We start from the raw sequence: 26,324 nt of genomic DNA on the forward strand, positions 1-26,324 counted from the left end.
ATTTTTTGTGTTGATGTTGATTTTTTTTAAAAAATATTGCATTAAAATACTTATCTTGATTACTGAGGTTTTTGGCACCTCCAGAAACTTTGTGCACAAGGCACACACCTCACTCGCCTCCCCCCTAGTCCCAGCCTGCAAAAACGGCAGCAGAAGGTCAGAAAGCCGTAAGTGGTCCTAACAGAACAGACAGCAAAGGGCACATGCCCACGTGGACCTAACTCATCTCCAGAAGAAAACTATATGTGGGCTGTCCCACTTCCTTGCCAAAGACAGAGGAAAAGGAAGGAAAGAGAAAAAAGATGTCTGATTTAAACACACACACACACACACACACACACACACATTCCCATTCTGGAGAAATTACCGTGACATCCTGGATTCAGTCTCTGGGCTAAACATCACCCAAGAGCAGGATGGGTTGTTGGACAGAAGAGGCAACAGAGCATCTCTAGCCACACGGTGGGTTAGCCCTCAGAGAGCAGGGTTTCCAAACTCTGATTTGTGGGGACAGGATAAGAACAATTTAGGGAAAACACGTTGAAATGTGAGCAATCAGAATGAGCTGTAATGAAGAGAAAACTCTGGAGGAAGTGTCTGGGTAAGACTGCCTCCTTTTGATCCCGAGTCCGGCACATTTACATGTTTCTCTTTCTGGAGGCACAGCAAGTCACTGGCTTCTATGTGGGGCAGGCCAGCCTGGCCTAGGATCTTTTCAACAAGGGAGCCAACCTTCCATTCCATATTTCAAGATAAGGTGCCAAGTGCCAAGAGGAAACATCTAAAATAAGAGACTGTGTGTGAATATGCTTTGTAGGCTAAAAACACACAGTTGTGTAAAAGACACTATTGTCACTCACCTACAGCACACCAGGCATTGAATGGTGGATAACATGTATTTTCTTCGAACACTTCAGCCCAGCTCGATTCAGAGCCATTTGGGACATAGTCAGGTTACAAGAGGAATGAATGGCAACAAATCAACCCATTTTCCTCCAGGTTCAACCACAGGAATCTCAACTCCAAGGTGGAAGGTGTAAGGATCAGGGAGGAGGGACAGGAAAAAAAAAAAAAACTTGAAATGTGTTCTTTCTCAGATAGTGAAGACTTACTGTCCAAATGAAGCTACTTGGCATGAATGACCACATGAGTGATTGATTGATGGCTTGAACTAATGTACTGGTGAACAAAATTTAGTCAGATCTTGACTCTGCTGTTTACCAGCACTATTACAGAACAGCTCTGTGCCTCAGTTCTCTTGCCGGTAAAGTGGATCTTGTCATAGTCACTACCCCGTAGGGATGTCATGAAGGTGAAATGAGTCAGTACATGTCAAGTGCTTAGCACAGTTGCCAGGTAATGAGTAAATGCTCATAGGTAACAGCTCTCATCACCATCACCACTTTGGGGAACAACAGCTGAGCTGTAATTTTCATATATTTATAAGTAGTTCACAAAAATCTTCAAATGCTTGTTCCATTATTTTCCATGCCACTAGGCTGAAGACATGAGCAACTCTAAGGAACAAACACAAAGATCCAAGCAAAAAAGAGGAAGACTTCATTCAACTCTTCTAGATCCCAGTCTCATTTTCTCATGACCTAACCAGGTCAGAGATGTCGATTAGACTGGGTGTTCAGGACCATGAATGGCGGGTGTGTCTGGGTGTCTATGTGATGTAAAATTCAAGAGGCATTACAGGTCTGAGGTTGTTGAATGTCTAGTGCTAATAAATGTCACACCCTGCAGCTTCTGAGGAGAAAAAGTCCAGTCGTTGGCCTTCACTGATGATCAAGGCCAGTTGCCTGGGCCTGTGTCCACGGACAGAGGAAGGGAAGAGGAGACGCAAGGGGACCCATCACCACCTGGGGGGAATGCCATGTCCTACCGCTGTCTCAGCAAGAAAGGGCTTCAGCTTACTCGGGGAACGTCCTCCAGCTGGAAGGCCATGGAAAGGGCTGGCTCCCACTTGTTCTTTGGCTCTGCACCCAGTTTCTTGTTAGGCACTCACTCGTCCCTCTTTAGTTAAGAAATGTGTTTGCCAAACAGAGCGGAGATGCAATTTGAATTCCAGAGTAAATTACTGTTAGCGTTCATAATGTCTACTGCTGACTTTAAAGTGACAGGTGTGGTAGCAAGGGCCCCATGTCAGACCCCCTTTCTCTCCCCGTGACCTTGGCCCAAGCACTTAACCTCTCTGGGCTTCAGGTTCTTCATTTGTGAATGCAGATGTAAAGAGTTGCTGTAAGGAGCCAACAAGGATATTACAGCTTCAAAGCCTGAAAAAACGGAAGGTGTTTTGTTGTGATTCCTGTCACAGCTCCAGTTGAGGGAGGATCACTCAACACTGCTCTTGTTTGGTCCGGTCTGGCACCTAGAGGCCAGACTTAGCCGGCTGGTGACAGACCCAGCGGCTTTCCGGGCCCTATGCTAGTGTTGCATCATCCCAGGAGGAACGGGGTGAGGCTTAGCCAGAATTTAAAAGCAGCTTCCAGACTTTTACTGCCAGAGAAGACTTGAGGTTGTGTGTAGGGTTCTGGAGAGACAAGCTGGTACGTGACTTTGATCTTTATCAAGCTAAAACATTTAACACAAAATACAAAGGGCAGATTTGTAGTGGTGGTGGGGGGGATGGGGTTGAGAGAGAGAGAGAGAGAGAGATCCCAAGACTATCATTAGCAAAGAACAACTTCTGAATGCTCATCTCAGCCTTGTGAAACCCTTCTTGGAGGAGATGTTTCCAAGTCAATCCGAGAGATACTCCCACTAGCAGACTTCCAGATGCCTTGCTGGGCTCTAAGAGACAGGAGGTCCTCGTAGCTGCCCATCTCCCACACTGCCTGTCTCCACCCACCACGGCAGGAAGAAAATTCAAGATAGAAAGAATGCCACACCTTGTGGCCTCTAGGCTTAATTCTAAATCAGGCAGCTCAAGCTGAATTTCTCTTTAGAGAAGGCCAACCCCACTTTGTCTTCGTGTAGGTCTGCATCTTCTAACATTTACTCAACACCTGCTGGGTGCAGGAATAATAATAAATGAAACCCATTCCTGTCCAGATGCCCACTGCTGCCCGCTCCGATTGTCCGGCAGCTCAAGTTCTCATCACCACCTCCTCCCATACAGGTGACCAGGGTGCTGTATGGTGGAGACACAGAGGGGAAGACACAAAACCACAGTGCTAACAGTGGTAGCAGTGACCCCCTGTCCTGACCACCAAAAACGGACCCTCCCCAACTCTGGGCCTCAGTTAACTACTTGCTGCCAGAGCCTGGAGCCTATGTTAATGTTACAGGAAATTAATTTGGTCAGCAAAAAAGCTGATCTCGCCTCTGGAGTGATTTGGAGAAACTGCCTACAATTCACATAGTTACAGTCCAAGCATCTGACCTCTGAGGTCGATTTCTTTTTGTCATTTCAGTGACATTTCATCATGGCAGTTAACATTTATGAAACTCAGTGACCACTACAGGTTACAGAAATTGACACTTCCGGTAGGAGAGCACATACAAGTAGTGAGTGGCTTTTAATTGGATCTGGTAAGTCAGCGTTTTTAACTTAACTGCTGTGGGTGCTTTACCTAAATCCTTATTTTGCATTTTAAACTTTCCTCTTGATGCAATTTAAATGGGAATGTATGGAGTAAATCACCATGAATATTTTCAAATGATCTTAATACTCGCTAAGATGTGGACAGCACCTCTGTCATGCGCAGCTCCTTGTTGGCACGTACCTCCTCGGGTAAATAGAAATAAATGGACAAGAAATAATTCGGCAGCTCCTCTTGACCTTTGATGGTGCTTTAGAAATCTGAGGCACCCGGTCCGCGCGCAGATGGCTGGGCCTTCTCGAGGCGAGGATGGGCGGTGCGTGCTCCCGACCCGGCAACGCGGTTGGGCTTCCCACGCGCCCCAGGGCCTTTAGGTCCCGCCAGAGCCCCCTCCCATGCCTGGTTCTCGAGCCTTGTGAGCGAGGAGGGGCCTCCTTTGTCCTCCACGAACTCCCAGGACACTCAACGGAGGCACGGGCCGGAGTGTGGGCCTGGGACTTAGGAGCCAGCGGGCGCGGAGGCGGGACCCTCACTCCGGGGCTTTCCTGGCGACTCCCAGCGCCCCGCCGCCTGCAAGCCTGCAGCACAGGGCTGGGTATCGGGGCGTAGCGCCGAAACCCCAGTTCTCAGCTTTGGTGGCGCGATGCGAGAACGTGCGGCGAATGGCAATAGCCCTTGTCCTCAACTCCTACCTCCGACCCAGAGGAGTGCGTGCTGCGCCACCAAACAGCAGCCCCCCGCAGCCGATGCCCCTTCTCCACCGCATGAGCCTCCTTAGGAGCACAAGGAGGAGCCCTCCAGGAAGGAGCCGGCTGGCGGGGCAGAGGCAGCCGGACGCCGCGGGGCACCAGGTAGGCCGGGCCCGCGACCGCGAGCGTCCCGGCTGCTGAGGGGCCGCTGGGCTGCTCGCCTGGGCGCAGCGGGGCCGAGCCCTTGTGCTGCCCGCAGGGCTCGCCCCGGGCCGAGGCCGCCACAGGTGCCTTCGGGTCAAACCCGGAGCGAATCCCACCCACTCCAGGGGTCGCCCTCCTTGGTCCAACCCCTCAAACTGTTGCTGCTTAGCTTGAGGTCCCGGGGAAGGGCAGATGAAGGCGGGGTCCCCTGGTGGCGGGGAGAGAAATAGGTCGCACGAGGCGGCGATGCCCGCGAGCGAATGAAAAGCGAAGGGGCGTCAGCTCCAATCTCTCCGAGGGTGATTTTAACACGCGGAGAGGCGCAGCATATGGTTTCCATGTTGGGCAGCGGGTACAAAGAACGACTTTGCGTGGAGGGAGTCTCTTGACACCAAAACCCAGCAATCCCGACATAGTGCGGCCTGAGTGGCAGGAGGCTGGATTTTTGGTTGAGTTGCAATTAAAGGGAGATAATTATGCCCAAGTCTCTCAGCTTATTAATATTTATAGCCTGGAGCGACAAGACCTTCCCGCCCTGGAGGCGGATTTTTCAGGCCTAGGCGTGGAGCCTGGATGTCTCTGGAGCCAGGGGTTTCGCCAGTGACCCGGGAGGAGAAAATGTGGTGGGTAAAATGGGGATCTTCCACCTTCTGCGTTTCTCCTAATTACTTGAACGTGGAAGCCGGGCCGGGGTGTGGACGCGCTCGGCAGGAACCGCTGTCCGTGCGTCCCGAAGGCGGCCGGGCTGGGCCCAGCACCTCGCAGGGCCTCCTGTCCAGCCCGCGGCCCGGCTCCGGTCAGCGAGCTTTTCGGAAGCCCTGTTGTCTCTATTATTACCCAAACATTACTTCCTGCAATATGTTTCTATCTCCCAGTGTGTTAGGGACATGTTCCAAAAAGTGGGACTCGGAGTAAATGTCCTTTATACTCCCTCCCAACCCTTGGAGAGCCTGCAGGGTGAGGGCGAGGAGCAGCAAACGCGGCCTGGCTTTGGGACTGCTCTGCAAAAACGCCCACGTCCGGCCTCTGACTGTCTCCACCTGCGGGGCGCTGCGCTGCGGTTCCTCCACCGGCGAAGCCCCAGAAGGCGAAAGGAGCTCTCTGCGCCCCGCATCTCGCCCCAGGCCTTGGGGACGCGCCGAAGCGGCGGGGAAGCAGGGACTGCGCTGACCGATCCCGCACGGGCCTCCACCCTGGGCGTCCGGCTCAGCCACCAGGCAACGCTTACGAAGCCTTTGCAACGGGTCCTTCACGCCGGGTCTGATTTCTGCGTTCCCCGCCGGGGTGACGCGGGAGGGGAGGATGAGGGTCCCTCAGCTCCGGAGGCGGGGGCGGCGTCCCCGCGGTCGATTCTCCTGTAATAAACGCCAGGTTCCCATGGCAACGCGGCGCCTCGCAACAGCCCCCGAGTCCTGGCTGCGGGAGGCTGCGCTGCGGCTGGAGCTCTTCGCTGTGGCCGCCGCGGTAGCCAGCCTCTTCCTACTCCTGGTCTTCCTCATCTTCATCTCAGTCTACGTCGGCTCTGGGCCTCTCCACCAGGCTCTGTCCCAGAACTGTTAACTGAAAGAAGAGGAATTTGTCTTCGCAAGGGGTGTTCCCGATGGAGCTGCGTGCCACAAAGGAAGAAGGTACCTGCTACATCCTATGGGTACCAAAGCAGTCCCCACCTCCGGCACCCGGGCCCAGATGTGGCGACATCAGACACTGCTCCGCAATTGTGCTCAGCCCACCCGATCGGCTCTGAGGGCTGGTTAGCACCGACACCAATAAATGAGGAAGACTCCCTGTGTATCAAAAGGGAGATGAACAGGATTTAATTATAATGATTATGGATTATAGCATAAAGGCGTATTTGTCAGAGACATGGATGGCATTGTAAGCGAGTTTCTTCACACACACTCTCCCTATATACACGCACTCACACCTGAGAAGAAAACGTTTTGGCAGGCACGAAATGAATTTTTCTATTTACTCACATAAAGAATGTGTGTGTAACTGAGGGGTGGTGGAGTTAAGCAGGGCGGAACAGTGGCACTAGATAATTTTACAATGAGTAATATGCTACGTCGAAAATAAAATCTATACTGTTTATTCTGTCCATTGTCATTTGCGTGTATACAACCTTTTATAACATTAGCCCAGTTTTTAAAAAAATCTAGTAATGATAACAATCTTCAGTTTTATCATGGGAAAGTAAATCTGTTAGAAGGGTAATCTATTCGTTGTCTGGTAGATTTAAAAACAAAACCCACTTGCTCTTTATGGCTAATTTACACTTATTGCTTGAAATAGATAATGTATTCTGATATTCTCTTGACCTTCCAGTAGGGTCTTGGGTGACTGCCATGTTATCCATCCCCCAACCCCCTTATCCTGCTTGTTTTTATTTTTTAAAATAAGCTTTTTACATTTTGGAATAGTTTTAGGCTTGTAGAAATGTGGCAGTTTTCCTATACCCAGCCCCAAGTGTCCCCAATGTTAACATTTTGCACTGGTGTACATTTGTCATAACTAATGAACCAGTACTGATATGTTATTAACTAAACTCCATACTTCATTTGGATTTCATTCATTTTTTTTTTAAATTTTCCTTTTTTCTGTTCTTAGATCCCATCCAGGATATCATGTTACGTTTGATCCTCAAGTCTCTTTAGGCAGTGACAGTTTCTCAGATTTTCCTTGTTTTTGATGACCTTGAGAGTTTGAAGATTTATTTAACTCGAGGTATAATTTACATATAGTGAAACGCAGAGACTGCAATTAACAGTTTTGTGAGTTTTGACGATTACATATACCTATCATAATCTACTTTTGCATAGAAAATATCAAATCTTATATTTGAAATGTTATCACACAAGTATTGCAGATTATTTGTATAGTTTCTCCCACATATATACATAATTTACTAGAAAATTTCCCCAAATCTTTCAACTCCAACATAATATTTAAAGCTTTTCAGTTCCAAAGAATATTAAAGGGCTATTAGCCTATTGTTATCTTAATGAACTGTTTATCATTTAGTTCAATAATCTTTTGGATACAATTTAAGCTACTGATTGTTCTTTATTCTAGAACATTTTCCTTTCTATATCTTGGCGAGTATAGTCTAGACACATCCCTTAAGAAACCAGACAAACTGGGAGATGAATCAGTCTGGGGAAGCTTACTGGGGTGGCTGAGCAATTTTAAAAAACAGTTTCTACATTTTTAAGTTAATATTAAAGCGATAATTATTTCACTCATGCACAGCTCTTGGGGGAACTGTTTTTAAGTACATTCAAGCAATTTTGTCATAACTCACTGATTCTCTTAATTGTAAAAAATAAAAAAAAAGTGTTCCACATTTCCTCAAGTCCTTGAGAATTTGATACATGGTATAACTCCCAAATATATATATATTTAAGTGATGTTAACAAACTCAGAACTGGGAAAGGAAAGGAAGGTCTTATACCCTTGTGCACATGGCCACTAAAACCCAGAACTTGTGACTGGCAAGTTAGCAGGTGAGTGAAGCCCTCAGTTACCAGCAGACCTTGTTCCCTTGCCCTTTACTGCACTCCACAGACACTGTATTTTTTTCATTTTAATTTTAATTTTTTACAAATTGAAGGTTGTGGCAACCCTACATTGAGCAAGTCTATCAGCACTCTTTTTCGAACAGCATTTGCTCACATCATGTTTCTGTGTCATGTTTTGGTAATTTTCACATTATTTCAAGCTTATTCATTATCATTATATTTGTTACGGTGTTCTGTGATCAGTGATCTTTGATGTTACTACTATGACTTGAAGGCTCAGATGACGGTTAGCATTTTTTAGCAATGAAGTACTTTTTAATTTAAAAAGTGTGTACATTGTTTTTTTAGACATAATGCTATTGCCCACTTAATAGACTATAGTGTAAACATAACTTTTATATGTACTGGGAAAACAAAAATATTGTGTGACTTGTTATCTTGTGTTTTTTGCTTTATTGCAGTAGCGTGGAAGGGAACCTGCAGTATCTCTGAGGTCTGCTTGTAATAAAATCTAATTTCCTCTTCATTTCTGTGGTGCTTCATGCTAGTGGGCTCAGTGGATCATATTTTTATGGCTGGTAATATGGAGGAATGGACATCAGAGAGGAAACATAAACTTTAAGGCCAAATTTCTCCCCTCGGATAGTCAATATTCATGCACGACTATTTTTAAGAAGCCCAGTGGGGTAGACTCCTGACCACATTTAGTTGAAGGTGGTCATGTTAGTGGACACTTCCGTCAGTAGTTCCAGGAGCTGCCTTTCAGAAGACATTTTTGGCTAACACAGCTTTTAGAGTCAGGCCATGTTGTGCCAACACAATTCTGGGCCATCCTATCTCTCCCATTCCACAATGAAAACCAACCAGGGTAGAAGACTGTTCAAAAGGTTTGGGTAGCAACAAGTAGATGTTTTTCATTCTTTTACCATGACAAACGAAGTTTCAAACATATATGTAATTAGAATACATATATTTTCTATCCATTCGAAAAACAAAGCCAAAACCAGAAAACTCAGTTCCTACCCAAACCAAGTAATATGAACAAATATCTTCCAGAAAGATAATTCTGGGAAGGAAGAGAATGAATTTTCTTTGAGGAGTCATGCCTTTTTCATGAAATCTACCTTTACTTATAGCTAAGAATAGACATAAAGTTGAACAAGTTAGTATGTATAATATTTTAAATTATTTTCCCAAATTTGGGTAAGCCATGACTATCAGAAAGGATGTCAGAAACAACCTGTGTTTTTCTGCATGCTTACAAATCATATTTCAGCAGCTGTCACTCATGGGTGAGAGTCTGGCTGAGGAGAGCCAGAGTCATGTGTGCAGTGACTAACACACATGGCCTCTGAAATTAGACAGTCGGGTCCGTATCTGGTGGCATCACTGACTTGCAGGTGACCTTAAGCATGTCACTTAACTCCATGCCCTCAACTGTAAAGTGGGGATAATAATACCTACTTTATAAAATTGTTGTGAAGATTAAATGACATACACACATAACACTCAGAATAGGAAACACATAGGAAGCATTCAGTAAGTGATATTTTTCACTGTTTTTATTGTTACTAATTTTTGAATGGCTGCTGTAGCCAGATAGTATATTATGTGTTGGGTTTCCAGTAATGTAGAAAACAGATGTATTACTGCATGAAAGCCTAAAAACTGAATCCCGAGGTTTGAGCCCTGTGTGACCATTATAATTAAACAAGCTCTTATTTCTGGCCTATGATATTCATAACATTGTCCTAAATGCTGTTGATTTTTGCTGTGTTCTTGTCCATTATCACAAAAGATACAAACAAAAGGGAAATGTAACTTCTGGTGAGCCTACCCCAAGCCCCGAATAGATTAAGGTGTGTAATCACACACCCGTCCCGACAAGATTCCCCCAGGACACTGAAGGCAGGACCACCGGCAAAGTCTCCTCCACTTAGCCAGCAGACATGAATGAGTGATGACCGAGTGTCAGGCTGCGTTCAGAGCTGGCTATTCATAAATAAGGCACAGTCCCCACCCTCAAGAAGCTTACAGTGCACTGGGGCAAGATACAAAACAAAATATGCAATTAGGGGACGCACGGTGAGTGTTGTGACAGAGAAAGGCACAAGACGCAGTGTGAATTCCTAGGCACTGAGCCCAGGCTGAGTGGCTGAAGGGTGTGGGAAGGCAAGAAAAACCTCCCAGAGAAGATGCCTAATGTGAGTGTTGAGGAAACACGTGGCATTGATGCACGTGAGTAATAAGGAGAGCTGAGCTGAGAAGGATGGGGAGAAAAGATCAGGCTTCAGAGGAAGAAGCAGCAAAGGCTGGCCACCAATTGGATGTGAGGAGAGCAGGTGGGGAGGAAGCCCCCAGGTTTCCATTTGGGGGACTGGATGGATGGTGGAGCCATTGACCAAGGAGGAATCTTGCAGAAGGCAGGTTTGAGGAGGAAGGTGTCTTGTTTGACCTCAGATACAAGAGTTTGAGGTATCCAGGGGACATGAACGTGGAGATATCCATGCTACAATGGACACTTGGGCGTACCTGACTTAGAAATATGTTGAAAGCCTGCTGTGAGGTTTTCTAAGGTATCCCTTATGATCAGTCCTACAATCTTAAGCCTTTTAGGTTGGGAAAATTTCCTGGGGAAAATAGACTTACGGTTTTCATCAATGAGAAAATAGCTTTCACTGTGCATGAAGTCACCTTATAACTAAATTGAACACTTATTCCAGTCCTAAGACAAAGTACGCACAGACTTATAATTAGTTCCTTCATTAGCTTAAAATGTTTAACTATTATAAATTTCTCAAGGAGTTTTAAGAATTGTGAAAATGGGTTATAATAAATACATTTCACTCCTGCCAAGCCCTTTGCGTATTCTTCTGGGCACACTAATAACCAAAATATGAAGTTCTAATACCTGCAAACAAAGAAATCACTCTCACTGACTCAAATAGCCTGACTGGGGTGGGTGCTGAGGGAGCGGGTAACCCAAAGCCTAGAAGAGATGCTGTGACATGGCAGGTGAGAGCTCGGGCACTAGAGTGAGCAGGGGAGTTTGAATCCTGGCAGGCTTCTCTGCTTGCTAGCTGTATGACCTTGGGGAAGGTCATACCTCCAAATCTCAGTTTCCTCCTCTAAAAACTAGATATCGCACCCGTACTGTTCTTACTTGTGAAGATTCAATCAGGTGATCCATGTCATATCCTTAGCACAGTACTTGCAGCACAGCGTGTCTCAATACGGATATGTTATGGATAACACACTCAACTATCTTGGGGTCACGTTTTGTTTAGAATAAGTTGGTAGCTCTTGAGACTTACTTCTCAAAGTCCGGTTCTCCCAACAAGCCATCCCAGGATCTGCTATTGTCTGTGGAATTGTGCCTGCGTTTAAAATAAATGATACCAGGAGGAATGACCTTACTGATTTCAGGGACAGTAATTTTACATCAATAAAAACCAATGCAAAGTTTTAGGCGTCATTTCTTAGGTAAAATTGAGCCCTGGCTCCGTGCTTCTGCTGAACTCTCATGGCAGCATCAACAAAAGGCTTCTTTCCTCTCAGACGAAAGCCATGCTTTTTGACTTTCGGTTTAGTTGACTTTTCCATCAGCTCTTCCAGCATTTCTGAAAGAGGCCTGAAGGGTGAACTCTGCAGACTAGAAAGTGAGGCCAGCCCTTGTGTCAGTGACTTTCTGTGGTATCATGAGCTTTGGTTAAACACGGGTATAAAAGCTACTTCTCTGAGAGCTCAAACTGGCACGCTTAAACACTGCTTTGAAAAAAAAGCACAATTAAAAATTTTGTTTCTAGCAAGGAGTTGAATTTAATTTAGCAGAAAGCTGGCATTTGCAATAATGGCATTTGGCCAGCGTCCCTGCCAGTTCGTGCCTAGGAGGAAAGACATCTGGGGACAGGGCTAGTGAGAGGTTGTGCCTTGTAGGTGACCACCACTCTGCATGGGAAGCCCGAGCATGGCAGGGGCTCAGGAGGGCACCCCAGGGTACAGGATCCAGGATGAGTGTTTTGTTCTCAAGTTCAAACATTTTGTTCTCAAGCTCTTTGGCATCAACCATCCCGCAGGACCTGTAAGGAGGCAGCAGACCAACCTCGCCTCTTTCTCACACATGAGTGTCGGCGTGACTTCTGCCATTCTAACCTTTCTTGTGCACTGTGTATGTGATTTTTAGTCACCTGGTTATTATCCTTGAGTTAAAAGAGAGCCCTACAGTGAGTGAAGGTGTGTGGAGTTAGGAAGTAAAGAGTCCCAGAACCTGGAATAACATCCATGACTATTTTTGAGGCAGAAGAGGAAATATCAAATAAATATTTGTTGAATACTAAATCACTGCCTAGACACGTATCTGTATGTCCTAAGCATGATAGTATATGAAGACGCATATAGTATCCCATTTTTGACAGGTTAAAGCAAGCCACACCAAATTAAGCAATTTCTCAATGACAGCAAAGAAGTCAGTTAGCTGAATTGGAATTTCAGACCCCTTATGAGCTGCACCCCCCACCACTGCCCCCAACACACACTTCTCAGTATTGAAAATACTATTTATGTGCCATTTGCAGCAGCATGGATGGGCCTGGAGATCATCATTCTAAGTGAAGTAAGCCAGAAAGAAAAAGAAAAATACTGTGTAATATCACTCATATGTGGAATCTTAAAAAAAAAAAGAAAGAAGAAGACACAAATGAACTTATCAACAAAACAGAAACAGATTCACAGATAAAACAAACTTATGGTTACCAGAGGGGAAAGGGGGTGGGAAGGGGTGAACTGGGAATTCGAGATCTGCAAATACTAACTACTATATATAAAATAAACAATAAGTTTCTTCTATATAGCACAGGGAACTATGCTCAATCTCTTGTAGTAACCTATAATGAAAAAGAATATGAAAACGAATTATCTGTATGTATATGTATGACTGAAACATTATGCTGTACAGCAGACATTGACACATTGTAAACTGACTATACTTCAGTTTTAAAAAAGAATACCATTTATAGAATCTTTCTTGACAAAAATGCAGAGAATAGGTGATGGGTGAGATATATGGTAAATGTTAAATTATTTCCTATATTTTTATATTAAGAAAAAAGGGCAGAGCAAATTAGTAGACTTCTGATTGTTCACATAAGTGCTTGCCTAGGGTTATTTCTATTTCTCAGCAAACAGCTCAAACTATATGAGCTACACAGTTACTTTTCTTAAAAAAAATCATTTTCAGTATAATCCTAGCAACATCCTATGTGATACTTTCAATAATTGCTATCACCTGGAATAAAATACAGAAAGAAGCACAGGCTTATGTAAGAAGGGCAAGTGTGGAGTCACGGGATGACTGTAATATTATTAGTCCATTGTGAAGTTATATTTTCTAAACCAAAACCTGGCCTCTGATCTGCTAAATACATGTGGGAGCCATAGGGCAAATATTTAAAACCAGAACCATCTAAGAAAATTTGGATGATCATTTTACTGTACTATTGTGAGGAAAGTATTTGGGGACAACTTGGAAATACCTGTACATTCTATTAATATTGAATTTAATTGTACCTTTCCAGTTCTTGTTCTGAATATTTGCCTATCTCTTGGAAACCTAAAACAATGATTAGTAGTGGCAATTCAACTTAAGCATCTTAAATCTTAAAATATTAAACATTAAAAACCTTAAATAATATACTGCTATTTTTGCCCCAAGATAAACTCCAAAGACTACCTCTACAAAGGCACTGGGAAACTGTATACTGAATAACATCAATATGGGCAGACATAGTGGAAAATTAGACAGGAACATCTCTCCCCTTGATTTAAAAATTTGTATTTTCTCTGAAATGCGGCTGCTTTTATCTAGCCTGAATTTCAGTTACAGCGAGATACATCATTATTTCCTTCATTTGAAAGAAAACTTTAAAAAACCCAGAGAATCATAATACCTGGAAAAAAATTACTGAATACTTAACTCTGTGCCAGGTCCAGTGCTCGGACACAGAAAAAGAACAAACAGCCAAAACAATTCATGACACAATTGGCTCCTGGCCTCAAGGAGACTCTGAGGAAACAGATGAGTAAGAGGATGACTGCAGTACAAGGTGGGTAGGTTCTGACAGGTACCTGCCAGGAGCTGAGGTCTGCCACTCACCCTCCGTCACAAAGCCAGTAAGTGGTTGAGTGACATCACAGCATGGTGGCTACCTCGCTGCACTGCTTCTTAGGGATCAAACCTTCTAAAAGTTTCCACTGAAGGATATTGCTCAGGATTTAACAGAATATATATCATAGTTGAAAACATACTTTGTGGGGATAAAGATAGGTGGTCACCTTGGGGATGAATCTGAAATGACTTAGCGTGCTTCTGATACTGATCTGTTTCTGCTCAATGAGGTTTTAATGTCAAGTCTTAAGAGTAAGCACAGGACTGCAAAGCACAGGAAAGGAGATGCTGCTTGACAAGTTGCAAACTGTAAACTAACTGTGCCCCCATTTCAATGGTAGGATTAGCCCTGAATAGGAACTAAAATCAATGAACTTGCTCATTTACATATTCTAAGTGTTTCATATTGACCAAGCAACTAACTTCATCTGTAAAATGGGATGATAGTAGTATCTACCTCACCGGACTGTTGTGAGGATTAAATGAGATAATTCATGTAAAGAACTTAGAACACTGCCTGCTACATGGTGCTATTATATTTTAGGCCAAAATATAAATAGTGTCTAAGTAGAGATATTAATAAAAGGGAACAGATGCAGTTTAAATAATTTGGTTTAAGAGAAAGGCAGAATTTGTATTCTGAAATCTTCTTTTATCTTTACTTTTTACTTATTATCCATGTGGGAATCATTTGTTATAAATAGGGTCCTTACCTTTTAGAGATTCATACTGTGGTATTTGTGGATGAAATGATCTGATAGCTGAGATTTGTTTAAAAATAACACAGTGGGTGAGGGCTGGAGAAGGAGGGAGTGTAGGAATGAATCAAGATTGGCCATGTATTGATGATTGTCAAAGAGGGTAACAGACATGTGAAGCTTCATTAGACTTGCCTCTACTTTCGTACGTGTTCAAACCCATACTAAAATTTTTTAAAATAATAATAAAGTCAGAATATGTAGCTACTGTTTCTATGTATAAATTCTCTGGTGGAGACTGAATGTTCAATTTTTCTTTTCAAACCAGGCAAGCATGAGTTTATGTCAACCTGATGCAGAAATCATGTTGCTACGGCAACTCTTCAGCACATTAAATGACTGTAGAGGCAAAGTTGCAGCAGGTTTTCTCCAGGAGATGATCTGAGTATTGGAGAGAGAAACCCATCCCAAAGACCCCTCCCAGCCACCCCCATACCCTCAAAGGGCCTCCACCCCCTGCCTGCCGTAAGGGATCGAAGGGTGTAGACTCCAACAGAGTTCTGAGCCCAGAAGATTAGGGGATGAGTCTGGTGCAGACTCTTGGAAGAAGCCACCTAAATTCTCACTCTGTCAACTGGACTTGATGTGAAGTCCTCATAGTCCACATGAGGGCCACTAGTTGACAAGCAATGAGTTCTCCTTAGGGAAACACACCATCAATGAACATCTGTTTCTTTCCTTTTATGCTCTTTCTCAACATGTGCAACTGGGTCAACGACAAGAAACCGAGCCCAATCCCCACTTCCTGCACACAGAGCTATGTTTACATAGAGGCCCACTGTACGCTTTTAGGATCACAAGGAAACCATCACGTGACCAGGGACCTCTGAGCATCATTAAGTCCATGGCCCTGCCTTCAGAAGACTTTCTCTAAATCGTTCCATATGGTGACTTGAAAAGCAACACGAGGGCAGAGGGACCCCAGACAAGAGACAAGAGGATTCATTCCATAATTCAGAATGTCTTGGCTTTGCTCTTCAGAGGGATTGGCTGTGGTCCCCACTCCTTGATCTGTTTGCCACATCACTCTGGGCAAGTCTTTTAACCTCTGTGTGTTCATCTCCCTGCTTTAAAAAAAAAAAGTTTCCCTCAAAGTTGTGATGAGAATGAAACAAGATAAAATAAGAGGAAAAGCCCTGAAGAATGTATGGGTGATTGTTACTCATGGGAATGGGGTGGGGAGAACTGCAAAGCCACTGAAATCATCGCTTTTTCCCCCTTTTTTCCTCCCTCTCTCCCTCCTTCCTTCCTTCCTTTCTTGAAAATTCCACAAATCTGCCTGAGATATTTTTTTTTAACCATGTTCCTTGAAGACAGTTTACTCACATTTTCAACAATTAATTTATTTTTAAGCTTCTGGGCATTGTCAGTAGGCACCTAATATGTGGCACACTAGTCCTTGGATTCAATCATCCATCATATTCCCTGCGAGGGTCTATCACACCACCTCACCGTGCTGTCTTTCTCCTTCAATCTCCCTCCAGCCAATCAAATTCAATACTCTATTATGTACGCTATTATGCTGTGCTTCTGAAAACTGCCGACACAGTACAACCTGGAAAGCTAGCTACGTGGAATTTCATCTCCTCCGTCAAGAAGTCGTCTTTATTATGGAAGTAATGAAATGTTTATTTTGGCTGAGTCAACATGGAGGGTTTGTTTTTTGGTTTTTGTTTTTTGATGTTTTCCCAACACTTGGTGCTGGCTGCAAGAAATCCCCAGCATCCTGCTTGGCATCAGGGATTCAAAACATTTTTAAAGTGATAGAACGTCTGTGCTGGTGTGTATTTTAATGTATCTGCACGGTTCTGAACAGGCTGTTTTTCAAGAGGCTGCTTATGTTCTCTGTAGTTGTGTTTTTTTTCCTCTCCAAATTTCAGGTAGAAATAATGACAAATGTAAACAGTCCTTATTTGAAGCTTTTTGGTTTTTATTTATTTATTTTTTTCACTCTTGAAAACAGTCCTTCTAAATCCGGTCTTTGGTTTTCAGAATGCGTGATGCTTGTCAGGCCTTTGAATGGTATGTTAATTACAAATTGATTGAGCATGTCTTCATTTAGTTGCCACAGCGTGCAGGCTGTGGGAAGGGAAGCTCATTCTCCTGAGAGCTCCCCACAGGGTGGAGGCCCCTGAGCGGAGGGGGCTGAGGCATGAAATGCAGCACACACCACGGGGAGCCTGCACGAGGCAGAGGGATGAGAGGGTGGACCAGGCTCCGGTGAATCCAAAGGGCAACGGGGACCCACTGTAAGTCCTGGAGCACTCACACAACGCGAGTCTGTTTGGAGCCGCGTTTTGTGGTCTCCTCTTGTTACTCAGGAAGTCTATAACAACCCCATCAGCTCGTAAAGCAATCTGCTTGATGGCCCGGCTGTCAAATGGCAAGTAATGGTCTAGATGGGGCTCAAACCCACTAAATCTAAGATGTGTCAGCATTACACAAAGGAACTAACCCACTGTGAACATACTTAATGCAATTATTTAAAAATGGCAGTGGAACACCTCCCTCATTTCCAGGAAAAATATACCAGGGATTTGTTAGGGGGAGGGTCCTCCACAAGTAAAGGGGTTTGTGAGGAAGACCTCTGTCTCTTAGTCATATTTGCCATCATCATAGAAAACAGACAAAACACTGAAATTCATGCAACACTGCAAAATCCTGAACAAAGAAGCAGGGGAAGCCTTTGCATAAAAGTTTGAACTCCAACTCGGAAAATACGTACACAGATGGGAAAGAAATACAAGATTCATTGGCCAAACAGACTATTCAGGTATTATAAATGTAAGACCTATTTCCCAGGCCCACCAGTTTGGGAGTAAACAGTGCCCAGTCAATAGCTGTAATCTTGTACTTCTCAAGACAAAGCATCACTCACTGGGCAGGAGCCCCAGCCCTCCCCTCAGATCCCCATCATCCTCCCAGGACTTGCCAGAACTTGGGGGAGCCGGGGAGGGATGGCCGGGGAAAGTGGAAGTTGTCTCTCTTGGTTCCCATGTCAATTGGACAGTTTTCCTTCTCTTCTGCCCCAGCTCACCTCAGGCTGTCATGTGTGGCAGGGCATGGGGCAAGCTGGCAGCTGCGGGGCCAGCTCAGTGCGCCCTGAGGCACCATGTTAAGTGTGCCTCCACCTCCGTGGCAGCTAATGCTGCTTCTTTGCTGTCTCAGTTCTGTGGAAATCTTTCCCTCCCTTATCATCCACTCTAACTGTTAAAAGCAAGGGCCCTGAAGCCAGACAGCCATGGAATTTGGGTCCCAGAGACCCTTCTCTCTCTCTGTCTGTGGTCTCGGCAAGTCACTGAGCCTTCGGCTTTTCAGCTGTAAAGTGAGGATGATCGTAACAGTGCCTCTGTAATCAGGACATCCTCAGGGCTGAACTAATCGATCCATGTTAAAGGGTGATCGGGTGCCTGGTCTTGGTCAGGCTCCAGCAAACATGGCCTGTTTCTGTCCATGTTGCTGCAGTTAATGTTGCTGCAGGTATTCAGATGGCAGTCCCCTTCGTGCGGGTATTTGGTGATGAGTCCATGGGGACAGGCAAGAGAACGATCTGTGCGGCCCACACTAGGCTGTTGTAAGAAAACCCAGCCCCATAAAGCACCCTGCACAGTGCCTAGCACATGGCAACTGCTCACCAGTGCTGACTCCCCCATTGAAATGGCCCTTCCCTTCTTTAAACACCGGCTGATCCAGTCACCTGTGGGCTGAAGGGCACACTTGACATATTCTTTCCTTGAGTTTTTTCCTTTCTTCTTTTTTCTTATTTCTTTTCTTTTTCTTTCTTAACCATTTTTAAGCTTTTTAAAAAGCTTTAAAAATATCTTTGTGTTGCTGTTGTTTAACTTTCATGTCCCTGGAACACCTAGCTTGCCCGTGGAGAACTCCTCCCTCCCATCCCTGGAAATGGACCAGCTCAGGTCCTGCCTTCCGGCTCCACCAGGGCCACAGGAAATGTGTAAAGTCCTCAGCCGCCATAGCACCTACATCGGCCTGCTCCAGGCCCTCTCCTCCCCAGAGTCTCATCTGCTCGACACAACAGGCCCCAACTTGTCAAGAGTCTTCAAGACACTGAAAGGAGTCCTCAGACTCTTAAATATTTCCCAAAGTCCAAAAGCCATCAACATGGGCCTGCTGCAAGAGCCCCATGCCTGGTTGAAGCCCATGAGCCATGGCATTTGGCTGGGACAACATTAGCAAGCTGGGGTAATACTTATCCCACCTGCTGATCAGGTGCTCTGAACCTAAAAAGTGCAAAGCAAATTAATGATTACTTCTTTTTTTCCATGACTGGGGATACTAAAAAGAGTAAATAGTGGGAAAAGGCTGGATGCCTCTGCTTTTGTCATTTTCATGAAAATTAAACCAAAGGGGGCAAAATAGTTTAGACAAGAATGTGAGAACATTATGAGCCTTTAAGGGCAAAGCACAGTTTGCCTGAAGCCCAAAAGTCTGGTGTCTTTTAGGCTGGAGGCCCCTAGCCATGGTTGCTTTCCAGGAGCAGCATATCCCAAAGCCCTTTTTAGATTTTTGACCACCTACTTGGTGGAGGGCAGAGACACCTGGATGAATGTGGGGAATCCCAGTTCTTCACCACCCTCCAAACCCAGGTCCGCTTCTGCCTCACTTCTGCCTGACAGCTGGCTTCACTGTGCTTGGCCAGTTATGGCAAACATGTGGACAGTCCCTCCTGCCCCAGAGCCCTGTGGGGAGCAGGTGGGGACCAGACTCCTCATCCATCCCTAAACCACAGAGTAGGGCAGAGGATAAGCTATTCTGACCATATGAAACCTTCTGTAAAGAAACTTTCATTATAGCTTTATATATATATATTTTAATGATGACTCTGAGCCTTAGGAACCGGTACTACCATCAAACCAAAGAAGAGGTGGGAAGTCTGGAGGGGCTACTTCACAGTTTGGGCAAGGTGATGGCTATTTTTACTTTTGTGCTCTTAGGCCTCATTAGTCCTCATTCTTATAATACTTTATTCTTCTCTGGATTATTCTTAAATAAAGCATGTGTAGGGAAGGATCTCTCCTAAAAGAGGAGCTCACTCATCTTTGAAAGTGTGTAGGATTTTTTTTTAAGTGTCTAGTTGGGGAAATTAGTGGGACCACTAATAGACAACAGTATTTTAGTTATGAATCTGAAAACAGAACCTGGCAATTTCAACAATAAAGCACTGTGATTGTATGAAACACTAAGAAACTGCTGAAAATACGCACAAACCACATTAAGATTCAAATTCAGCTCTCGTTAGTAATATCAGATAACACTGGGTATGTCAGTTCTTTTAAAGTGTGTTCAACGCGACTAGGTTTTGTATTGTCAGAAATAATAGTGAGAGACACTATGCAGTCACTATCATGCATCCCACCCCGGCTCCTGACCCATATGTGTCTAACCATAGAAGATTTATGTAACATTTTAATTTTCATTATGTCTTATCTTGATTTCCCTGCAGACACTTGCTATATTTTCCTTTCCAATGACCTTGGACTTGTCTGTTTAATATGAGACAGGGTCCAGCCTGCATAAACGCTGAGCACCAAGCCTAGGGTAGAGCTCGGGAGACCAGGGCACTGCCCCAAGTGCAGGTTCATGAGGCGGCTGCATCACTTCCAAGCTCCTTCTCTCCCATGATCACTGGTTCTGCTACTGCTGCTAGCCCTCATAGCTAGGTCACAAGTATGAGTTTGTCATGCAACATGAGTTAAGACTTCAAACATAACTTTATGCCATTTTTGGCTGGATCATGAAGCACTGATTGCAAGCTTCCCTGGGACCTGCAGCAAGGCTCTGGGTACCTGTAACTCTTTGATTTTTTCTGGAAAAAAGACTTCAGGGTGTGTTTAGTAAATACAATAAAACAATCACATGCTTTCCTCTTCTTGAGTATCTGGATGAATACAAAAAAAAAAAAAGTACATGAAAAATTAGAGCAGAAGGCAAGACCTTAAATGATCCACTTATGGCACAGAAAATGCTTGTCAAGAAGGACTGGGGGATGCCTTGAGACAGGGAAGGAAGAAGCATTTTCTGGGCAAGAGAACAGCACATGCAAAGGCCTAGAGGCAGAATGCACTGGAGAGCTGGCTGGGCTGACAGAAGCAGAACAGGGAGTGGAGGTGAGGCTGGGCCCAGACAGGAACTGCTTTAAATTTCAGAGTTTGGTCTTAAGGCCCTAAGCAGCCAGTAAAGGAAGGGGGTGGAAGTTGTCTCCAGAAACATATTTTTTATACATTTAAAAAAAAAAAGTTGCCTCTGCCCATACTCAGTGTTATAGCCTGCTTTATTCACTGAGTTGTCTGTCATAAGCATTTTCAATGCTCTTCATTAGAGCCATCTTTAATTGCAATATGGCCAGTCATTCAATGATTCCCATGTAACCGGATAGATTTTTTTTTTTACTTTTAAAAATTATTATAGAGTAGTTCTGAGTAACTTGTACATAAAACCTTTCCTCCTATTTAGAAATAATTTTGTGTCAGGATATGTTCCTAGCTGTCACACTAGCAATATGTGGCCACATTAGCTTCTTTGCTAACATGACTCTTTGATGGGAGAAAATCATTACCTTCTAGTTACATTCCTTTGATGACTAGGAAAACGTAATAGGTCTTCGTATTTAACAACAAGTATTCTTAGGGCAATAGGTAAAGTCATAAAGTAATTTAGTGAACAGATAAAGAGAACATCAGTTTGGTAATTTACACCCCAGTAAATCTATGGAATGTGCAGACAAGCAAAACAACTTTAGCCAGGCTAAAGTTCTTTTATAAAGCTATATAATTATTTAAAAATCAATGTGTTTTCTAAAGGCTAAATAAATTGTTCTTCGGAAGAAAGGCATTAAGACAAGCTAATAAGTTATATCTACAGACAGGTATAGATAGTGAAATCAAGTTATCTATATGGCTTAGATACCAGAGTAATCTGTTTATGTGGTTTAAGCACAAATCTATACCTAAATCAGTGTCCAAGTACCTGAGAACTTGTCTATTCCACTAACAGAAACACAGGCTCAAGTTCTTTTTATTGACCTGAGGAAGTGTCTGGAATGATCTCATTGGAGGGGGTGCTGTGTGGGCCTCCAGTGGTTTTAAAATAGTGGTTTCACTGAGCCGCCCCACACAGTAAAACTGTGTTTTCCAGCCCATTTGGACAAACTCCCAAATCAATTTACAGTTCACAACGGCGTTCATGAAATGCTCAGAGCAAGATAGCTGGCAGAGTCCACTTCAAAGCTCAAGTTCTAAGAGGAAATCTGTCCCCTTCCAGCTGCCCCCAGGATAGGACCCTACTCTTAAAAGATCTGTTTGAAATTTATGCAAAATCAGACTGGTTCTCTGTGAAAGCATCATCATCACTGAACCTCAGATGGCGCAGATGCCGGAGGTCTGCCTGACTCCACCACAGGGAAAGCCATCGGCCAAGAAAGGCTCTGGTGCTAAGTAGAACCAGCCTCTTCCAGGGGCTTGTTTCCCAGGGTTAAGGTGACGCATCCCAGAGGCCAGCCCTGGAGAGCCAGCCCTGGAAAGCCCCAGCAGACCAGTGCAGAGCTGGCCCCTGGCGGGCATACCCAGTAAAAAATCAGAATGTAAACTCTGGGGGAACTCTGTGCTGAGGCCACTGAGATGTGGACAGGGAAAGCCTCTGGAATCCACAAACTGCCCTGGTGCGAAGTACTCTTCAGCCCTGATATGAGCCCGAGTGGTGGAGAAATGCACGTGGGCTCTTCTCTGATACAGAGCCATTCTTGCAGGTGGTGTAGACTGGAGACCACACACTTCACCATCAATGCCTCTGCCCTGCAGTCATAAATTCAATGCTCATTTAATACCCTTGTAAAAGCCAGATGTTTAGAACTGGTTTTAGAAAAGGCCATCAGAATTCTCTATGCCCCTCCAAACTGAAACATGGGAGGATAATCACTTGTTTAAGCCCAGTCAGCGTAGAGCCACTGGGGACAAGGTTCAGCCTCTTAGCCCCATCAGTTCATTCTTACTCTGGAGCCTCTGTCATGCTATTTTGAGTGACCTCCATATTCATCAGATTGAAGAAGAGAGAGCATTCTGCTGAAACCCTCCATGTGGAAAGCCAGCATGGCTGGACAGAGCCTCCTCCACTTAATTATTATCTCAGGTAGAGTCGGTGAGTAGGGCAGCGCACAAAGGACCTGAGGAGAGATGGGAAGTCTCTCTAATGTACTTTCTGCCGCAGCAAAGAAGGGCTGTTCATCTGGGAGGGGCTCACTGTTCTCTTCTGAGCCCCTGAAGCTGGACACCACTCTGGTGAGGGATGAGAATGGAGAGCTGGGACAGCACAAAGGAAAGGATAATTAATCAGGTCGCTACTTGGCTTACAGCCATAGCTTCCTTGGCAACACAGATCCGTCAGCTGTCAGCAATCAGTCTACAGGCAACTTTCAATTATCAACGCTCTTGGAGGGGGCAGTGATGTGGATAATCCAAAACAGCAGATAATCCCTCCAAATCATTTAATTTATCTTTTGAATGGTTTTCACACGTACACACATGATTCTTTCCTTCCTCATTATGTTCTGCTTAGGCCAAAAATCAAATTGATGTGCATTCCTGGGCATACACCAATTGATAAGAAGGTTGACTGAAGGAAGCTAGTCCTCAGATTAAACATTTTCTGTGGATCATCTACTCATGGATAATCAAGGGTTTAATATATTGATTGCATTCATAGACTCACATGACTGGAAGGAAGAAGGGAATTATTCAAGTCAAACCCTTTGCTTTGCAAATGAAAAAAACTAAGTCCCAAGGCCCTTGCCTAAAACCTCGTGTCTGGCTAATGCCCATGGGTTGTCATTATTTCATTCACAGGAGTTGTCCTTCCATTGACTGTTCCTTTAACCAGTTTGTGACCACAGGAACCAAAGTATAGTGTCTGCTCAAGAGCTTCTCATGAACTGCATAGTTGGATGCTGGGCCAAGACCAGAGGCCAGCCCTGGCCATTCATTAGAATTGCCCAAGGAATACTAAAAAATTCCTGACCAATCAAATTAGAATCTGGAATTGGGGATGGGCCTACTAGCTAAATAACCTCGAACAAATCCCCTCTCTTCTCTGTGTCTCAGTTTTCTCCCCTGCCAAATGCAATGATGAGGATGATGGTTTAAGAGTTGCCTTACTGAGCTGTTGGCAGGATTAAGTGGTTTTATAGAAAACATCTACAACAGTTCTGTTATGGACGAAACGTTTGTAGTGCCCTACCCTCGCCAACTCACATGTTGAAGTCCTAACCTCTGGTGTGATGATGTTAGGGCGGGGCCTTTGGGAGATGATTCATGGAGCCCTCGTGAATGGGCTTAGTGCCCTTCTAAGAAGAGACACAAGAGAGCTTGCTTTCTTTCCTTCTGCTCCCCACCACATGAGGACACAAGAAGTCACCCATTCCCACTCCATGAAGCGGGATCTCGCCAGACCTTGAACTTGGACTTCCCGGACTCCGGAACTATGAGAAATACATGCTTTTTGTTTTAAGCCACCCAGGGTACGGGGTATCCTGTTACAGCAGCCTGAACGAGCTGACAAAACAAGTTCCCAGTGCACAGAAAACACTGTATGAGCGTTAGGTGTTAGTGCAGTTGCTGTCATCATCACCACCACTACTACTGCTCTTACTATTGTACAAACCCTGTACAAGAAGGGGCACGCTGAGGGCGCTTCTGGAAATACTGGGCTTTAAAAGAGACCCCTTCTGGAAAGTTGACTTGGGACCTTGAGATGTAAGTTGATCTCTACTCAACAAAATAACCAAGGCAGGGGATGTAAGTAGAAGATCTGGAAAGAAATTAAGCAGCTTCTGAAAACAGATTCACTACTCAACTCACGGCAAAGGAAGAGCATTTTAATGGGTTGGATTTGAGAGCTGTCTCTGTTTTATACATTACTATAACATCTGTCCATTTTTCACTTAACTCTTAGCATATTGATTTTAATCATGCAACAGTGTATTATCAGAGTCTGAATTTAGGGCATTACTGATACTGTATCACATGGTAGGCACAGCGTTCTCTGAGCAGCTGTGATGCACCTTACACTGGAACAAATGTCAAAAAGTGTATTTCCTTTCTTGGGCCCACAGTGTCAGGGAACACTTTTGATATCAGAGTACTGGCGGCTTTAAGAAGTTTTATCATTTCACTCTGATGCCAGGAATTTTTTGGTTTCCCATGTTTTATTTTATTAGTAGATTGATGGGTTAGAAATTATCAGCTATTGGCCTTCATAAATTGACCTGTTTACTGTTCCTTTACAAAGTAGCAATCAGTTTTGTTCTAAGGAAGCAAACATGATGTAAAAGCAGTTTTAAGCTATACAGAACTCATTAAATGATTCTTATAAAAGTGCTAGTAAATGGACTTCTTTCTAAATGAAAACTATTTTACAGAAAAAATTTAAGACTAATCATTCCTATTAAGACATAAAGCATCATGATGCTTGTATATAAATGCTACAAGAGTTCAGAATTTAGTTCAGCTCTTCTCATGAAGAAACAATGTCAGAGTTAACCCACAATTTTAGAGACTTTCTTTAACAGAGAAGTTTCAAAGACTTCACTGCACCATTTTTTTGTAAATTGTATTGATGTATAACATACATACAGAAAAGTGGACCAATCATAAGTGCACAGTTTGACAAATTTTCACAAAGTGTATAAACCCATGTAATGAGCAACTTTATCAAGAAACAGAACATTACCAGCACCCTAAACCCCTCTGTGCCCAGTATTAGCTCCACACACCACATAACTATCATCCTGATTTCTTGCAAATCAAAACTACAATGAGTATCACCTTATATCAGTCAGAATGGCCATCATTAAAAAGTTCACAAATGATAAATATTGGACAGGGTGTGGAGAAAAGGGAACCTTCCTACACTTTTGGTAGGAATATAATTTGGTGCAGCCACTATGTAAAACAGTATGGAGAATCTTTAAAAAAACTAAAAATAGAGTTACCATATATGATCCAGCAATCCCACTCCTGGGCATATATCCAGAGAAAACTCTAATTCAGAAAGATACTTGCATCCCAATGTTCATGGCAGCACTATTTACAACAGCCAAGACATAGAAGCAACCTACATGTCCATCAACAGATGACTGGATAAAGAACTTGTGGTATATACATACAATGGAATAATACTCAGTCAGTAAAAAGAATGAAATAATACCATTTGCAGCAACATGGATGGACCTAGAGATTATCATACTAAGTGAAATAAGTCAGGCAGAAAAAGACAAATATCATATGATATTACTATATGTAGAATCTAAAAAAAACGACACAAATGAACTTATCTACATAACAGAAACAGACTCACAGACATAGAAAACAAACTTATGGTTACCAAAGGGAAAAGGGGTGAGAAGGGATAAATTAGGAGTTTGGGATTTGCAG

The sequence above is a fragment of the Vicugna pacos genome, chromosome 35, assembly GCF_048564905.1.
Source record: "Vicugna pacos chromosome 35, VicPac4, whole genome shotgun sequence".
NCBI lineage: Eukaryota > Metazoa > Chordata > Mammalia > Artiodactyla > Camelidae > Vicugna > Vicugna pacos.